Source organism: Loxodonta africana, chromosome 4, assembly GCF_030014295.1.
Source record: "Loxodonta africana isolate mLoxAfr1 chromosome 4, mLoxAfr1.hap2, whole genome shotgun sequence".
NCBI lineage: Eukaryota > Metazoa > Chordata > Mammalia > Proboscidea > Elephantidae > Loxodonta > Loxodonta africana.
In genome coordinates, this window is record NC_087345.1 from 124,667,655 (window position 1) to 124,688,135 (window position 20,481).

The following is a 20,481-nucleotide window of genomic DNA, read 5'->3' on the forward strand; positions in this document are numbered from 1 at the left end:
TTTGTGACATTGGTTGCCAACCCCATAATGTGTCAACACTCTCCCCCTCACCACCCTGGATCCCCTGTTTCTATTCATTCAGTTTTCATGTCCCTTCCTGCCTTCTCATCTTTGCTTTTGGGCTGGTGTGCCCATTAGTGTTGTATATATGATTGAACTATGAAGTATGTCCCTCACATGTGTTACTGTTGACCCCATAGGCCTCTCTAATCTTTGGCTGAAGGGTGACCTCAGGAGTGACTTCAGTACTGAGTTAAAAGGGTATCTGGGGGCCATGCTCTCAAGATTTCTCCAGTCTCTGTCAGACCAGCAAAACTGTTTTCTTTTACTGTTTTGGTGAATTTGAATTTTGTTCTATATTTTTCTCATGCCTTGTCTGGGACCCTCTATTTTACCCCTGCCAGAGCAGTTGGTGGTGGTAACCAGGCACCATCTAGTTGTTCTGGGCTCAGTTTGGTAGAGGTTGTGGTAGTTTGGTCTCTTAGTCCATTGGGTGGATCTTTCCCTTGTGTCTTTGGTTTTCTTCATTTTCCCTTGCTCCAGCTGGGATGGGACCAGTAGGTGTATCCTAAATAGCTGTCTGCAGGCTTTTAAGACCCTAGTTGCTACTCGCTACAGTTGGATGTAGAACATTTTTTTTCTTGTAGACTATGCTATACCAATTGAGCTAGATGGTTCCCCAAGACCATAGTCCCCAGCCCTCAGACCAGTAGTTTTGTCCCTCAGGGCATTTGGATGTGTTTGTAAAGCTTCCATGACTTTGCCCTGGTCAAGTTGTTCTGACTTTGCCAGTATTGTGTACTGTCTTACCCTTCACCAAAGTTACCACTTATCTACTATCTAGTTAGTGTTTTTCCCTCCCCTCCCTCATAACCATCAAAGATGATTTCTTTCTATGTGTAAACCTTTTCAGGAATTTTATAATCGTGGTCTCATACAGTATTTGTCCTTTTGTGATTGACTTATTTCACTCAGCATAATGCCCTCCAGATTCATCCATGTTGAGAGATGTTTTGCAGTTTCATCATTTGTTCTGTATTGTTGCTTAGTATTTCATTGTGTATATGTACCATAGTTTGTTTATTCATTCACCTGCCTGCCACTGGGGAAGGGGTAATGGCGGCCTGTGATTCCTTTATACCTTCAAATTTGGCAAGATTCTAAGTAGTGGACATTAAACTGGAATACTGCTGACAAGGGATCTGGGAAATGTATTCCCAGATTTCCAACTCATTCAACACAGGAGAGAGCAGGAAGAGGAGGGAATAGCTCTGGAGATCACAGATATTCTGGCACATGTTCCCTCCATCACTTGTGGAATAAAATCCAAACTGTTCAACCATGATAAGCCACATAGTTATGAAGAAAGGAGAGTGGAGACAGGTGGTTGGTGCCTTCCCACTTCAGCAACCACTTGTCTCTACTCTCTTTTCTTTCTTGATTCCAATCTTACTGAATTACTTCCTTGGAGTTTCATGATTTCACTTCCCAGTTTCATGCCCCCATATCTTTGCATATGCTGTTCCAGGTCTGGAAGTCCCCCTAGTCCCCACCATGAGCTTCTTGGCAAACTTCTATTTATCCTTAAGACCTCAATGCAAAGATCTCTTTTGTGAAGTTTCTGTGATTATACCCAGGAGAGTTGACCCTCTCTTGAGCCATCGCTGTACCTTTCACATACCTATTTATTTTGTCATTACAATATTTATTTATATGCCTGCCTTCTGTGCTACACTGCAAGCTCCTTAATTGTTTCTTATTTATATTTATCCCCCTAGTGCCCTGCCTAGTGTTTGGCTTATAACGGTGCTCAGTTCGCACGGCGTTAAGAGATGAAATCTTCTACAAGGGGCTGTGCTTCGAGGTTTATAGCATCAGTGAAAGTGCTTATAAGAGATATAGTCCATGGCCAGACCCTCCTGCACATGCCTGATCTTGCCTGATCTTGGAAGCTAGGCGGGGTTGGGCCTGGTTAGTATTTGGGTGGGAGACTGCCTAGGAATACCAGGTGCTGCAGGCTTATAAGAGACTCTTGGTGGTGTAAACAGTTAACACACTTGGCTGCTAATCTAAGTTGGGGATTCAAGTCTACCCAGAAAAGTCTGGTAAACTACTTCTTAAAAATCAGCCACTGAAAATCCTATGGAGCACACTTCTACTCTGACACACATGGGGTTATGATGAGTCAATTCCAACTTGACAGCAACTGGTTTGGCAGGCTTATGAATTTGATTAAATAAAAGATTTGTTCTGATTATTCAGCATAGTTATTAACTTTTTTAAAACAGTGAGAGAATTTTGTTCTTCACAGATATAAAGGCTATATATATATTTTTTTTTACCAGTAAAACTACTGAATATTCAATTTAAGACTTTGTTATGGTTTATCTGTAAAAACATAAAAATGTTATGTTTACTGTAATTATAAACCAGCAATTCACCCTCAAATATGGGTTAATAAATGGATTAACATGTGGGACCATTAATTTTAAAGCCAAAGATATTTTTAAAAATAACCACTGTAGGATGTACTGGAAGACACCCTAACAAAAATCAATAGTCAAAAAAGAAAAAAGGGATGTAAGGAACCAGACCCCTTGTGATAGAGATACCATTCACTAAATTCTACCCCATGGAAAAGCTGGTTATATAGGTAGATTCCAGCTGTGTTCCTATTAACAGCCTGTATTCCTTGTCATATCTAAGTGATTATTCAGCACCTGCCTGGAATTTACTCCCCAAATATCTTTTCAAGTGGATTCTAAATTTGGAAATGGCATTGGACCTCAGCTGGATACTTATTCTGCTTAAGCAAAAACAAACAAACAAACAAACAAACAAACAAAAAATGTACTCACCTAGAAAAGCCTGCTTGCTTTGTTAGGCTGCAAGCTTTTTGAAGAAGGAAATGGTGATGGATTAGGGATGAGGAAAGGGAAAACTGGCCATCTTTTTGAACAGAGAATGAGGAGGAGTGAATTCGTTTCCTAGGAGATAAGGCTCTTCTTTATTTAAAGTTTTCCCACAGAAAGCTTTCTGTACTGGTGTCTTCATCTTAGTCATAAAAAGTTCACCATCAAAGATGGAGCTCAAAACTGCTTTAAGTCAAGCTCTTTGTAGCAGCTACCAAAGGTGAGTCTAATCTCTTGGTCTTTGGCCCACACTTTCTCTATTAGAGAGTCTAATAAAAGCAACTAATTACAATAGACCTTTTAATTATTAAATCACCTACTCACTAGGATGAGGGCCTTTAATAGTAGATCTACCGGTAGAATATAAATTCATCCTCCCTCCATATAATCTCCACACTGCCCCATATCAGGCTTTCTCAGATCCCCTGAGAGAAGGGCAGCACAATAATTGTTCAGCTCACAAACTTTAAAAATCAGTAGCATCTCCTTCCCAAATGGCTTCAGAGGAATTAAAAGTAGCATCTTATAAAAAAGACATTGTGACTCGACTTCTCTATGTACATGTGATCAGATAGAGTCAAATTCCTTCACAGACAGCTTTTATGTGTCTTGGTCATTTGGAGGTAATAGAGGCAGTCTTAGGCAAAACCATGCAGAAGGTACAGGTTACCCGAACACCTGCTTCAGCATTTTCCCCACCTCCAGTGATGACCACTCTTCCCAAGGTCAAGGCAAGTCTGTACCAACAGCACTGAAGTAGTGCACTGCAGTAAACACATTTCCAAGTGTCTGTCTAGCACACATCTCTCTTCTCTGAGCACTGTCACCCTCTTCTCACACCAGGTGGACCCCCACTATTCACCTTTGTTCTATGAATACCTGAGTTTGTGTTCACTGTTGATTCAGCTAAGGTAGATATCTAACTTAAGATGGGCCAAATAATTCTCGATTCAGGGAGTTTAAGTTGAGATCAAGAAGTGCTGGTCTCTATCTGAGGTAGCTGTATGGCTGGAGAGGATGTCAAGTTGAGGACAATGCATTTGCTGTGCAGGAGACTGGGAGTGAAACAGATCACATGCAGAAGTGGAGAGAAACAGTGTGGAGACACTGAGGGGACATCCTGCCTGGGACCCTGACTTCTCTTCGTGGTTCCTATCCCTCCCTTTTGAGGTCTGTCTCACCTGGCTTTTTATCTTAAGCCAGGTTGAAGTTGTCTCTTATTATTTATAACAAAAAGAACCTTGAGAAAGTCATGCACAAAGGTAAGGACATAACCAAATGTTTAGTAACTTGTACTGTATCTCAAGGCATTGAGGTAAGGAAAACAATTGAAGAGAGTTCCGTAGAGGGATGATGGGACTGTCAAGCCCAGGATTCAGAACAGAAGAAGCATTCACACTCCTGGCGAAGGCAATTGTGGTGTGTGTGTGTGTGTGTGTGTGTGAGAGAGAGAGAGAGAGAGAGAGATCGTTTAATGCCACTTATAAAAATCATTCAGTGAATGTTGTTGTGACTGGTATTTCATTTCAGATTTGCACTTAGAATGGTGACGGCAGAGAGGATCCTTGCAAAGTGAAGGATTCTGGTTAGAGACTAGTGTAAGCCCTGCCAACTGTCCACCTCCTCTTTTTGTTTTTGAACCTTGGAATACTGAAGCAAAGCTTGACAGCTTCCACCTTAGAAAAAACATAGCTTTGAGCAGATTAATGCCTGGGTCTCTGGAGCCCTTGGTGCAGAAAATTTGGTGAGGAAGCTGTACCCTGTACTCACCCTCGAAGCCCGAACCCCCATACCTGGAAAGCACCTAATCTGCCTGTAAGGCCTGTCTGTCCACATAGGACTTGAGGTGCATACACAATGGTCACTGGGAATTACTATTTCCTGTGAATGTGGCAGGGTTTCTGCAATTTTCCCAGTCAAGGGAAACCATGAATTTTCTCTTTTTTGGGTTTTCCAGCCTTCCCCCTCACCATAGCCTCTTTGTCTACTTTCAGCTACCATTGCTCCTGTGTCCTTCCTCTAGTCCTCGAATAAATCAAGGACTGCTGTGATGTTGGTTATTTTTGTTCTTCAGTGTGGAAGCTGTTTCAGAGCTAGAGCCACTAGACACACATTTCCAGGGACTTCTAAGCACAGCACATGTTCCCAGAGGCCACTGTATCTCTCCAGCATGGCCTCCAGGCCAGGACCCTATGCTGCAGGCTGGCCAGCCCTGTCATCTAACTGTGGCACTGTTTTTTCCATTTTTATTTCATACTCCCTCTGCCCTCAAACTCCCATCTGTCCATTACCCAGCCTATCTTCAGCATATCCTCTGCCTACTCCAAGTGACTGGTTGCCCAGCATCGGACTTTTTCCCCAAATTCCCTACTTCCTGTGCCTCTTCTTTCTTTGATTCATGGTGATGTACATAGATGTAGCAGAGCTGGCCATCCATAACCATTTTCCTCAGAGCTTCTGCCACTGATGCCTCCTGGGCAGGACTTTCAAGAGGTGGGCAGTGATAATTACCCTGCTAAAGGGTGAAACACAGAGTGGAAGGACTTCGTGGTGTGGGCAGAAGGGTGGATTAACGAGTAAACCCCCTATGCACTGGCCTGCATTGAGCAAGGAACATACGGGCTTAATTGTATTTACTTGCTAATCTGTGGTGACCAATTTCACATGGGTTTCACCACATCTTTGCTGTGGTGGGGGACAGGTGAAATTGTGCACTGCAGATTGGTGGGGAGGCACATTGGGCATCCACATACCTTGCTTATTAGGGTAATCTGGCTCTGGACAGGAGCCCCAGACAGGTCAACCTCAGGTTGTATTAGGAGAGGGGAAAAGCATTGAGATAGAACAACATGTAGCACTAGTTTTGGAGCCAGAACTCTGATCTGTTGATGATGGTCAGCTGGGCAGGGTCTGAACATTTACAGAGAATTCAGGAAAACTGGGAGTGTTGCTATAATTCGTTAATACCAGAGAACAAGCAGTATAAAAGTTATGCTAATTTTAGTAACTTAAGAGAACAACTTACCCTTTATAACTAATTCCTGCATGTACCGATGCTGTTATGCACATCACTAATAGGTGTCAGATTAGTTTTCTTGTAAATTTTATTTGCTCACAATGCCCAGTCCCGTAGATGCATGTTCCGTCTTCTCAGCGGGCACAGGCTTCTGCTCACAACTTTAAATAATTAGGAGAACCATTATTGTAGACTGAATTAGGACAGGGAACTAAATTTGCTCTTCAGATCATGTGAACTTGGTAACATTTATTTACTGTATTTAACACTGATTTCCTATTGGAAAATGACACAGATGCAATTACTATGTTTGCCTGGATTAAATAAAGAAAACCAGACTTGACCTCTGTCCCATTCCCCTAGAGCTATGCTGTCCACTAGCCACATATGTGGCTATTGAGCAGCGCAGATAGGACATCTCTACCGTCACAGAAAGTTCTGTTGGACAGTGCTGCTGGAGTCTAGTTAGTGGTTATAGTAAGTCTACCTGGTTGTCCGCTGGCTCAGAATTTCCTGCATAGAAGTTCAGACTGGAAATCCTTAGGGTTCCAACCATGGGGGAGATAGAAGTGAGTGGAGCAGTGACTAAGAGGAGTAGACCCTCCCAAGAAAGCAGCAACAGCATGTCAGAAAGCTCAGGCAGAAAGTGGGGAGGCACTAGGTGGTATGAACCCCATCACTGCTCAAGGGAGTGGGTTGCTACTTTTTACTGTTGTCTTGTTCATTGGGACATAGAGAAGTCACATCCAAGTCAACTCGATTTATCAGTCATATAGTCCTGGACTGGATATTGTTCAATAAAAATTTGTGGAGTAAATGATAAAGCAGATGGTCAACTACATAGTAGGTTTTTAGTAATGTCCACAATGTTCATGTGTATAGGTCTTTACGGTTTATATACCACTTTAATACAGCCCTTCATTTGATTCTTATAACCATGTAAAGTGGGGAAGAAAATTATTATCGTCTTGCTGATGAGAAAGTCAGGGCTCAGAGAGTTTAAGATGTTTTCTCAGGGTCACTGAGCTAGCAAGTAGCAGAGTAGCTACTCAGATTCAGGACTTAGAGTTCGAAATGCTCCATGGTATCTCCTGAACTCTTTGGTGCCTTTTCAATAAGAGTATTTCCAGCAGCAGACTGCTGAAGTGGTAGAATCCAAGGATGCCTTTGACACTTAGGGCTTCCCAGGGGCCAGTCGATTTCAGCCTTCGTGGCTTTTGTAGGTTGTCTGCATGAATGCATGGTTTTTATTTTTCACGTTTGCTTGTATTTATGCTTTCCGGGTTTCACAGGCAGACTGCATGGCATTGTGAAACAGTGGCATTCAGACTGTTCCATCAATCCCAGTAGTTCCACGGAGAGGTTGCAAAGGCTGCGTGGGGGGCAGTAGGGAAGCTGTGTGTTTGGGCTCTGGGCTGTTCAGGGCTGGTATGTGTTGAACTATTTTATACAGTGAAACCTGTGAGCACTGGAACTCAACAGGACTGCATTGCTTTTCTGGGTGTTGCAAGTTTTCCACCTTTGATAGGGTGCTGTCTTACCATGTTTCTATCACTCATTTTAGTGGAAAATATTTGAGTTTTCCTTCTCTGACAGGTTTCTGCCCTACACAGTTTCCGGCTTTCACAGGTTTTACTGTATATTGATGTTCCCCCCCCCAAAAAAATTAATTCACTGAAAAAAAGGTTCTTTTTTTTAACCATTTAAAAAAGAAAATCACTGCTAAAAGGAAATTTTGTGGCAGCTCGCTTCTTGGGACAAGAAAGTGGGGCAAGCTGAACTCTGCCCAAGCAACATCCAGGAATAGGATTCACCTGCAGACCACGGCCTTCTTCCTGTTGCAAACAATCCCTAGAAGTGCAGCGTCTCCTACACCCTATGGAGATACCCCTAAAGCAGGGCGGGGTTATGTGGCAGTGCTGTCTGGTGATCTTATCTGCCACTTGGCTCTTATTCTCCTCTTAGGCAGGATTCTTCTTTACTGCCTGAGCCCATAGCCTCTGCCAGGTCCTCCCTCTATGACTTGATACTCGGTGCTTTTAAGGATTTGTTGACTTCCACCAGTAGCAGCTAGCAGATTGTTCCCACTCAGAGACCACCGGTTCTGGCCTCATCTGGCCTGTGGGACTCTTGCTTACCTACTCACATGGCAAGGAATTTATGAGGACAGAGAATTCCCAACATTAACTTTTGGATTCTTTTTTCCTCCCTTTTTTTTTTTTCATCTGTGAATGTGCTGAAATTGAATAAGCCGGGATTTTTATATTATAATTCTGTCTCTGCCTAAAGCTTACTGTGTAATTAATCTTAAAGCTCTTAATTTTTCACTGATGGGTTTGAAGAAGCATGATGCTTCGTCAGCACAAAAAGGGGAAATGAGGTGTGCCACGTGGGAACTGGAAAATAAGGTTAACGTGTGACAGTGAAACTCAAAAAAAAATCCACACAGAATATATGAGATCAGCCATCTTTAAAAATTACACACCTTGAGGAATAATCAAGAAATCTGTGCCCAGAGGGTAACACTGTGGTATGGCAAGATGACTAGAATGTAGTCTCAAGACTAAACAGCACCATAATTTTTGACATTGTAACCCAAATCGTTCCAGGAAACAAAATGAACAAATTGAATTATATTCTACAGTAATCATATTCTACAAGGTCAGAGCATTGACCTGACTGATTTTCTGCTGCACTGTTTGAGTATATATGTTTGTAATCATTTTATGGAATTGAAAAGGCTACACAAAAAACTACCAAAACCAAAAAACCCCTTTGCCGTTGAGTCAATTCTGAGTCATAGCGACCCTATAGGACAGGGTAGAACTGCCCCATAGAACTTCCAAGGAGTGCCTGGCGGATTCAAATTGCCAACCCTTTGGTTATCAGCCATAGCACTCAGCCAGTATGCCACCAGGGTTTCCTCAAAAAACTACAGAGGGTCTTTATGTCTTCAGCATTGTCTAGAGTCCGTAGAGACAATGTACCTAGGGAAAAGGAACATTTTGATCACTAGGACAGGTGTACTTTATGGTTAGGTAGTAAAATTTTATCTGGCTTTCCTAGACTCTGGGTGAATGTGCTAGACTTTTTGATTACAAGAAATGTTGTTGATAGCTGTATTCAAATTGGCCCACAGTGACCCCAAGCACAAGGAAACTATACGCTGTTTGGTCCTGCACCATCTCCACAATCAGTTGTGTATTGGACCATTGTGATCCTTGGGGTTTTCATTGGGTGATTTTTCAGAAGTGGATCACCAGGCCTTTCTTCCTAGTCTGTCTTAGTCAGGGAGTGCCACTGAAACTTGTCCAGCATCATAGCAACATGCAAGCCTCCACTGACAGATGGGTGGTGGCTGTGCAGAGGTGCTTAGGCAGGGAATCAAAGCTGGGTCTCCTATGTGGAAGGCAAGAATTCTATACTAAACCACATTCTCAGTTTCCCTCAATGGATAGAATTTCTTGTACAGATATGTGGAAAAATAAGGAAGGTAGGAAAACAAAATCTCCAGAGGCAGGTCTCATGGAGAACTCATAGGTGGTTTATCCTCAGGCCACCAGAATGGCTCTCACTGACTGGTTGCTTCTCACTCTACCAGTCTGCCAGGTACATGATGGGTTGCTTCTGTCTACTGTTTCTCTACTTTCTCTACCTCTTCCACACTGCCATTTCCCCCTTATATTATTGCTTCTGATAAAAGATTGCTTCTAATGTCTTAAGGGTTTTACTTATTTTCCCTTCCTGTCTGTATGTCTCACAGGCAAAGCATCAAAGAGAAATGGTCTTACTGTATTGCCATTTGCCATCCAATATGGGGCTATCTCCTAGACCTCTAAATGGCAGCCTATAGCTCTGTAGGATCAAGTGGAACAAAGGATAGAAATCTATGGATAGAAAACTTCAAAAGGAAAGAACTTGGAGGCTTCTCTGATGGGTGGTATAATTGGCAGGCACCTGCTAGGATCTGACCAGTACGGTGAATTATTCCACACAACTGTCCTTTGTTGTGATTCTATATCCGTTAAGTAGCTTTAGGCTTATTAATTAAATCTAGCAGATGCTCTGATACGAAGGTTTCCTTTCCTAGCTAGTGGACATAATAGATACTTTAATTACCAGAAAGGAATGTTCCAAATTTAAATTAATAAATTGACATTTTGATTTCTATCAAGTCTCTTGTGAGTTTGTTTAGCCTGAGTCAGTTTTCCTGAGTTCATTCTATTACGAGGGCTTCAACAAACTCACATTTCTCAACAGCTGCCATCTTCAGTTAATATCTCTCATCATTTTGCTTTCTGTCTACATTGATCTTTTTGAGGTATTCAATGATTTAATTCTTGATGAAACTTGAGATTCTTAAAGTTTTCATACCACTGTAAAGTGAGATGCATACAAATTTCCAAGCAGATTTGAAAGGAAAGATAGACACTGTGACTCAGGGTATTAATGCCAGATGAGCCCAAAGTGTTATATGTTGGATATGGGTGGCAAAGAAGACCAGATGAACAAGAGAAACAGGAGATGGATTTAACAAATTACCACACACTAAGTGGCTGTGATAATGGTATAACTGAGGCATCTGACCTCCTCTAACTTCGCAAGCGGAAAGGAGTATCAAGATCCTGAGACTGATTCCTGTGAGGCGAAGGTCAGACATGCCTCCTCTCTCCACCATCTTTACCAATTCTGACACCACCTGTCCCTTCCACAGCACTGTCTACTTCTCTGCTGAGTTTGATAATTCACTGCAATGACCACACAGAAGTCACAGACAATACTCATGATTATGGAGTTTGTTAGGGAAGTAACAGATTACAATTCAGGCTCAGCAATGCACAAGAGATCAGCACAACTGGACTAAACCAAAACCTAAAAATTTTCCTGAATACAACCACATGCTTCAAAGGTCAGAGTAGCAGGGACAGGGGTCTGGGGTCCGTGGTTTCAGGGGACATCTAGGTTAATTGGTATAACAAAATGTATTAAGAAAATGTCCTGCATCCCGCTTTGGTGAGTGGCATCTGGGGTCTTAAACGCTAGCAAGTGGCCATCTAAGATGCATCGGTGGGTCTCAACCCATCTGCAGCAAAGGAGAATGAAGAACACCAAAGACACAAGGTAAATATGAGCCCAAGAGACAAAAAGGGCCACATAAAAGGAGACTACGTCAGCCTGAGACAGGAAGAATTAGATGATGCCCGGCTACCACTGATGACTGCCCTAATGGAACACAACAGAGAATCCCTGATGGAACAGGAGAACAGTGGGATGCAGACCTCAAATTTTCTTAAAAAGACCAGACTTAATGGTCTGACTGAGACTGGAGTGACTTCAGAGGTCATGGCCCCTGGGCCCTCTGTTAGCCCAAGACTGGAACTATCCCTGAAGCCACCTCTTCAGACAGGGATTGGACTGGATTATAAGACAGAAAATGATACTAGTGAAGAGTGAGCTTCTTGGCTCAAGTAGACACATGAGACCATGTGGGCAGCTCCTGTCTGGAGGTGAGATGAGAAGGCAGAGAGGGACAGGAGCTGGTTGAATGGACACGGGGAATACAGGGTGGAGAGGAGGAGTGTGCTGTCACATTAGGGGAGAGCAGCTAGGGTTACATAGCAAGGTGCATAGTTTTTATGTGAGAGACTGACCTGAATTGTGAACTTTCACTTAAAATACAATAAAAAAAAAAAAAAAGAATTTCCCTTCCTACCAGTTCTGGCATAGGACTACAATTTTTTGTCTAATGGTTGCTAAACTTTGTCCTGTTCTCATCCGATGGAAAAAAGAGGTCTCTTTGTTGCATAGAGGAGGGGGTTGAACAGGGAATTCCACAGGGTGCAGACTTCAGTAAGACTAGGACATGTAGAAATATGTAATAACACAAGATCCAAATTAGGTCAAAGAGAAATTGTACTTGCCTAAGATCACTTTGTCTACATTTCCTGCCTTTTACACATAAAAATTAATTTTAATGTATTAACGAGATTTTTTCCACTTTTTTTTATTTTAGGAAGGATGCAATTAAACACAAAAAACTGCTTGCAACTTTAGGGTAATAGCCCCAAATTATAGTATAATTATTAAATATTAATATAAAGTTCTTAGAAAATTTTATCATATCAAAAAATCATATCAACACTCAAATGATTGTAAATCAATTGATATTAGGTACAAAAATGGAAAAAAAGCAGTACTTTAAACATTTTATTAGATGTATTTAGTAGGCTTTTTCTTACTGTGATCTACACATAGATTGAAACATTAGACTTTGAAAATTCGGTTTTTTAGAGTTATAGCTTTGAAAATTAAATTTTGAAAATTGAACTTCTATCCTTATAAAGCTCAAGCGTGACTATATAAATGTTTTTAAGTGTTCATAATTCTCATTCTTCCTTCCCAATTAAGTATTGGACTGCCATCAAAAGCTACACTTAATTTCTGAGCATTCAAGAAAAATTTACAGAGAAAGTTTTTTCCGAAATTTAAAATTCTAAAGCTACCACTCTCTCCTTCTCCCCGCCAGGAATTAGTACTAACTTATTTTGTCTTGGGTATGATTATCAGACATGTATATGTTAAAGTCTTTCATCCTGTCTATAGAACTTCACATAATAATTTTTTGGAGAGACTCAGGAAACAAGTGTAGCTTAACGTCTACCTTGCTTCTAGTGGTCCTGAATATTGGATTGGAATATAGTGGCCACGTAGTCCATTAATTTCAGTTCTTCAGTAAAGCTTTGTTTATTTCTAGCTGTGCTGTCCAATATGGTAGTCATCAGCCAAATGTATCTATTGAGCTTTTGGAATGTGGCTAGTCCAAATTGACATACACCGTAGTATAAAACACGTGAAATGTGGCTAGTATGAAGTGAGTCATGTGGTAGTATAAAACACATACTAGATTTCATAGAATAAATACAAATAATGTAAAGCATCTCACTAATAATTTTTACGTTGATTACTTGTAGAAATGAAAATATTTTGAATACATTTAATTAAATACCATACATTATTGGAATTAATTGTAGTTAAATATTTTAATGTGGCTACTATAAAACTTTAAATTATATATGTGGCTTGCATTTGTGACTCACGTTTATATTTCTACGGGATAGTGGTGACAAAGAGCCATTGTGCCGTGGGGTATTGTACATGTTTATATTTTCAGATACATTTAAACATTAAAATGTTCAGTATCAACAATTTTTGTGGAAGTCATCTTAAATGTGCTATACTTCTTTACCTTCTTACTCAGAGAAAACAATATAACATTTTTCTTGGTAAGTCAGTGTCATCATTATTATGAAGCACTATTTTTATTTATTTATTTATTTATATATGGTGTCTTACTGATGACTTCACGAGTTAGTAGCACTTACAGTTCCACTACTCCCTGGTTGATGTGTGAGCATAGTAATTTGCTGTTGTTTCCCCAATGTTTGTAATTGTTTCTTAGACATACCTTTATGCCCCTTGCAGTGCAACACAGATGTCCCTTATAACTTAAGAAAATCAAATGATTTTCTAGAGAAAGTAAACAAGGAGCTTACGAAGCCTGTAAGCTTTTACGGGCTTGTAAGTCTTACAGCCTATAGCGGGCTCTGCTTCTCTATGAAGTCCAGGGCTGTATTATAGCTGGTTTCCTTGCAGTGCAATGATCTTATTGGATTCTGGATTAGTGGTTATGTATGAGATACCCGTGGCTACCAGAAGTCTTCCTACTAACCTATTAACTTGGAGTGTGTGGCATTTTCGATGATTTAGAATTTATATATTATTTTTGAGAAAAACATATGAAAATATATAAGGGATTGATAGGCAATAGCTAGCATGATTCTGCTGGCTTCTATTTTTTAAGATGATGCTGTGGGTCCAAGCTACAACTGCTGTGCTCAAGTGTGGCTGAGCAGGCACATGTGGAAAGAACAATGAGCATGTGAAATTTGATCCCAGTTTAGCAGGTGTAGCCTATTGTTGTTTAGCTATTCACCTGAAAGCTTTCTTCAAATTCTTTGTGTTATAGCTAGGACTGTTTTGTGTACTGCTGCTTTTTTCCCAGCAGTCCAAAGCTCTGTTGCATTGCTTGATGCTGTGCTTCGATATGTTCTTATAGCATTTATCCTACTCTCCTGGCTTGTGATTTTCCAGCATCAGCTTTCTTATACAATAGCTTCTTGAGTGTCCTGCTGTCTTCCATTCTCCACATACACACATTCCAGTGTACATCAATATGAGGGTTATCTCAATGCCAGGACTAGCAACATTCTTGTATGATGCTGGTGAGAGTTCTGATTTGTAAGTTAGCATTCCCATATCTGGAGGGTAGTATTGCTCTCTAATACACAGATATCTATTATGACCCATATCACATTGCATTATAAACATATATTTGTTGGTAAGATCTTCCATTCAAGTGAGAGATTCTAGAATGCCTTGCATTGCTTCTGTACTGTTGTAGGTATTTGACAAAGGTGTGCTGAATTAAGCTGAACTGATGAAACTGCTCAGGAAGCTCTTTGTGATAAGTGCGAATTATACAGCAAAACAGAAGTTAAGAATGCATTCATGCATATGGACCTTCAGTTTGGTGTATAGAGTAATGCTGAGTTAAATCTAAACTTAGCATCTCAGCCTCACAAAAACACACTGGTATTTTCATGTACTTCTCTACTTCTTTGTTAATAACTCTCAAAAGTAAATGGATTTTTAAGGCTTACACCAATTTATTGCTCTTTCTTGATTCTGTAAAGCATTTCATGAAAAATCCATGCCAGTTACTTTGTTATCTCTTCATAGCATTTGATGATGCTTGCAACCTTCAGCCTGGACCATTGAAATATTTGAACAAAGTAAGGCACAGTATTACTTTGCTTTATGGGTGTTATGAAACAAGTTAGACAGGACACTGTCTATTACTGGTAACTGTACAAGTCAACATTGCTGAGTAGCAAATGATGCCAAAATCTCAGGGGCTTAATAATAACCAAAACAAAAAAACCAAACCCATTGCCATCGAGTCAATTCTGACTCAGCGACAAAGCAACTGGCCTGGATTTTTCATGAAATGCTTTACAGAATCAAGAGAGAGCAATAAATTTGTGTGAGCCTAAAAAACTCATTTACTTTTGAGAGTTACTAACAAAGAAGTAGAGAAGTACATGAAAATGCCAGTGTGTCTTTTGTGAGGCTGATAGGCTAAGTTTAGATTTAACTCAGCATTATTCTCAGTGGCTTATAACAATAAGTATTTATTTCCTTATTCATGGGTCCTGTAGGTCCGTAGAGTTTCAGCTGGGGTTTGGCTGAACTTGAATGAGCTCAGCTGGGCTTAGTCCAGGATGAAGATTGGATATAGATCTCTGCTTCATGCTTCTTTGTTTCAGGACCAGTGACTATGTATAATGTGCTCATCCAATGATGGATCACAGAGTGCAAGAGCCAAGCTAAATCATGGGAGCACATTTAAAGCTTCTGCTCACATACCATTGGATAAAGTAAGTCAAGCCTGACATCAAAGGGATGAAGAAATATACTCTTGCTATTTTACAGAGAGGTACTGAAAAGCTATGCTGCTATGAAAAGGTAAGGAAATTCTCTATGCAAAAAAAAATTAAGCATAACACTGACAAAATTTTCAATAACAATCATTTCTTGGCTATGAAAATTTGATCAAAGACAGATAATAATTGAAAAGTGTTTTGGAGTAAGATTGTGGGAGTATGTGTCTTTTTTGCTTGGGGATGCTCCCATGCCTCTTCCCCCAGATTGGCTGACATAAACTGTAGCTATACCAGGACAGGGCTGGCTATGAAAACCAGCAGGTTTTTCCCCCTGAGTTGGCATACTCAACTTGGGGCTAGAGGCAAAAATTTGTAGCTTGGTCATCTAAAAGTGGCAAATTTGGCAGGAAACAAATGTGGAAAACTATAGCTTTGCTAGTCTGAGGCTATGGTTCTGGTTAGGGCAAATGGTGGACCAGCTAGTAATTTCATGGTGAATTCCAGGAAGTGAGAGAGCCATAGAAGGGTTTGTTAAGCTTTGTACACATCCCTGGCTCACTGAGAAATTATGCATATGCACAAAGGAGACCAAAAAGAACCTAAAAGAATGTAAAAACCAAGGCAGATTTGAGAACTGACTGAACTTTGTACTTCCCAATCTATACACAGATTGGAAAGTAGAGAAGTGCTTTTGGGCTTGACGTATTTGAATAAAACCTTTGCCTAAATCATTAGCTGACCTCTAAGCTATTAGTGACTCCAGGATGATCCCTAAAAAGACAAGCTAAAAAACAATTTAAAAAACAGAATTTCAAAACTTGAGCAGAGACATCAGCAGCTGCGTACAATACAGGAGACAGATTCTGCAGTTTAAATACATTCAAGTTACTTAAAAAAAAAAAAAAAAGCCTTCAGAAAAATAAATCAATTAATAAAGAAATTCTAGAATTGTTACAATGTATTATCTAAAATGTCCAGTTTTCAACAACAAAAAATGAGACATGCAAAGACACAGGAAAATAAAATCCATACTCAGGAAAAAAAGTAGCCAATAGAAATTGAATCTGAATGAATTAAGATTTTTAGATTTAGCAGGCAAAGGCGTGAAGGTGGTTGTTAGAAATACATTTGAAGAATTAAAACAAACTATGTTCAAAGAGGAAGAGAAAATATGCCAATGACTCAACAGATATGAAATATAAATAGAGAAATAGAAACTACAAAGAGAACCAAATGGAAATTCTAGAGTTGGGAAGACAATGACTGACACAAAAAGTTTAGTAGAGATGCTTAACAGGAGATTTGAGAAGACAAAAAATGAATCTGTATCTGGAAGGTAGATCAATAGAAATTATCTAATCTAAGGAACTGAGAGAAAATAAGGCTGAAGAAAAATCAGCAGAGACTCAAAGACTTATAGAACAATGTCAAACCTACCAGCATGCCAGGAGGAGTAGAGAGAAAGAAAGGGGCCAAACAATTGCTGAAGAAATAATGGCTGAAGACTTCCCAAATTTCATGAAAAATCTTAATCTACACGTCAAGTAAGCTCAGCAACCCCCAAGCAGGATAAACACAAAAAGATTTAGATACAGACTCATTGTAAAAAGTGCTAAAACCCAGAGTCTTGAAGCACTAAGAGAAAAACGACTCATTATGGAAAAGAATCTAAGTAACCACTGATTTCTTGTCATAAAATATGGAGTCAGTAAACAACATATTTAAAGTGAAGGGAGACAGAAAGAAACTCTTATAACCAAGAATTTTCTATCCAGCAAAACTAGCTTTCAAAAATGAAGGCAGAATAAGGACATTTACAGATAAACCTACCTACAAAAAATTCTAAAGGGAGTCCTTCAGGCTGAAAGGAAATGGTAACAGATGGTCACTCAACTCCATAGGAAAGGATGAGGAATACTGAATATGTTAAATATGTGGGTAAATATAAAAGACTATTTATGTTTTTCTCTTTTTTTGTTACTGTCTTTAAAAATAAAGACTGAAGCAATAATTACAGCACTTTTTAAAAATTTGTAATGTATAAATGTAATATGTTTGTTAATATTAACAGTAAGATGAGAGGAGAAAATAGAACTATATTGGAACAAAGTTGCCGTATTTTGCTGAAGTTAAGTCATTCTTAACATAGATTTTGATAATTTAAAGGTACATGCTGCAATCCTTAGAAGAACCACTAAGAAAATAATTTTAAGAATATTACTAAAACATTAATCAAAACAAAAAAAGCCCCTTTGCCATTGAGTCAATTCTGACTCATAGTGACCCTATAGGACAGAGTAGAACTGCCCCATAGTGTTTCCAAGGAGTGGCTGGTGGATTGGAACTGCCGACCTTTTGGTTAGCAACTGTAGCTTGCTGTAGCACTTAACCACTGCACCACCAGGGCACTGCAAAACATTAACAGAGGAATTAAAATGCTACATGGAAATATTTGTTTAACAAAGAATAGGGTGATAAAGGAGGAGCATAGGAACAAAAAAGTCACAAAATCTATAGAAAACAAATAAAACGACTGATTTAAACCCAACTGTGTACATGATTTCATTAAAATGTGAATGAACCAAGTACTCCATTGAAAAGGCAGAGAATTTCAGCCTGGATAAAAGAGCAAGATCCAACTAAAAGAGCAAGATCCAATTAAAAGAGCAAGATCCAACTAAAAGAGCAAGATCCAACTATATGCTATCTATAAGAGACATGCTGGAGTGGCTTTATTAGTATACAGAAAAAAAATGAATTTAAGACACAAACTATTATTAGATACAAAGAGAATCATTGCATAATGATAAAATTTTTGATACCTCAAGAAGAAATAACAGCTGTGAGCAGAGTTCCAAAATACATGAAGCAGAGACTGACAGAATTATAGAATAAATAGACTGACAACTGTAGTTGGAAATTTAAATATTTCTCTCTCAGTAATTGATAAAAGAACTAGACATAATACTAGTAAGGCTATTCAAGACTTGAACAGCACTAACAACCAATTTGACATAAATAACATACTCAGGGTGCTCCATTCAACAGTAGAATACAAATTCTTTCAAGTGCACCACATAAAATATTCTCTAGGATAAGTCGTATTATAGACCATAAAATGAGTCTCAAAGTATATTTTCTGACTAAAACAAAATTAAATAAGAAACAAACGACAGAAGGAAATTTAGGATTTCCTCCATATTTGGAATTTCAACAACATACTTCCGGAAAAACAATGAGTCAAAGTTGAAATCACAAGGTAGATTTAAAAATATCTTGAATTGAATGAAAATGGAAACCCAGTATATCAAAACTTATAGGAAACTTATAGGAAAAACTTAACAGTGTTTAGAGGAAAACATAACTTTAAATGCTTATATTAGAAAAAGATATAAAATCAATAATATAAGCTTCCACCTCAAGAAGCTAGACAGGAAGGAGCAAATCTAACCTCACGTAAGTAGAAGGAAGGAAATAATAAAGATCAAAGAAAAAAAAAAACATGGAAAAAACAAAACAAAGCAGGAAAACATTAGGAAAAAAATCAATGAAACCCAAAAGCTGGTTCATTGAGAAGATCAACAAAAATGATAAATCTGCAAGACAAAGGACTTACTCATTGGAAATAGTTTTTTTCAACAACATAAATGATGATTATACATGTGGAACTCACCAGATGGAATACACAGGAATCAGATTGGCTACATCTGTGGACAGAGACAATGGAGAATCTCAATATCATCAGTCAGAACAAGTCCAGGGGCTGACTGCGGAACAGACCATCAATTGATCAGATGCAAGTTCAACGAAGCTGAAGAAAATTAAAACAAGTTCACGAGAGCCTAAATTTAACCTTAAATACACTCTGCATGAATTTGGAGACCATCTCAAGAATAGATTTGACACACTGAGCATTAATGACTAAAGAACAGAAGAGTTGTGGGATGACATCAAGGACATCATACACGAAGAAAGCAAAAAGTCATTAAAAAGAAAGAAAAGACCAAAATGGATATCAGAAGAGACTCTGAAACTTGCTCTTGAATGTAGAGTAGCAACAGCAAATGGAAGAAATGATGTAGAAGAGCTGAACAGAAGATTTCAAAGGGCAGTTCCAGAAGACAAAGTATTATAATCAAATGTGCAAAGACCTGGAGTTAGAAAACCAAAAGGGAAGAACACACTTGGCATTTCTCAAGCTGAAAGAACTGAAGAAAAAATTCAAGCCTTAAGTTGCAATATTGCAGAATTCTATGGTCAAAAAATTGAATGATGAAGGCAGACTCAAAAGAATATAGAAGGAATGTACAGTCACTGCACCAAAAAGAATTGGCTGATGTTCAACCATTTCAGGAGGTAGCTTATAACCAAGCTCTGATGGTGCTGAAGGAAGTCATCCAAGGTGCGCTGAAGGCATTGGTAAAAAATACGGTTCCAGGAATTGATGGAATACCAGGTGAGATGCTTCAACAAACATGTGGAACACTGGAAGTACTCACTTGTTTATGTCAAGAAATTTGGAAGACAGCTACCTGGCTAACCAACTGGAAGAGATCCATATTCATGCCTGTCTTAGGTATCTAGTGCTGCTATAACAGAAATGCCAAAAGTGGATGGATGGCTTTAACAAACTGAAGTTTATTCTCTCACAGTCTAGGAGGCTAGAAGTCCTAGTTCAGGGTGCCAGCTCCAGGGGAAGGTCCTTGTCATCAGTCTTCCCTGGTCAAGGAGCTTCTCAGTTCAGGGACCCAGGGTCCAAAGGACACAGTATCCTCCGGGCTCTTCTTTCTTGGTGGTTTGAGGTCCCCTTGTCTCTCTGCTCACTTCTCTCTTTTATATCTCAAAAGAGATTAGCTCAAAACACAGTCCAAACCTGTAGATCGAATACTGCCTCATTAACATAACTGCCACTAATCCTATCTCATCAATATCGTAGTGGTAGGATTTACGACACACAGAAAAATCACATCAGGTGACAAAATGGTAGACAATCACACAATACTGGGAATCATGGCCCAGCCAAGTTGACGGATATTTTTGGGGGACACAA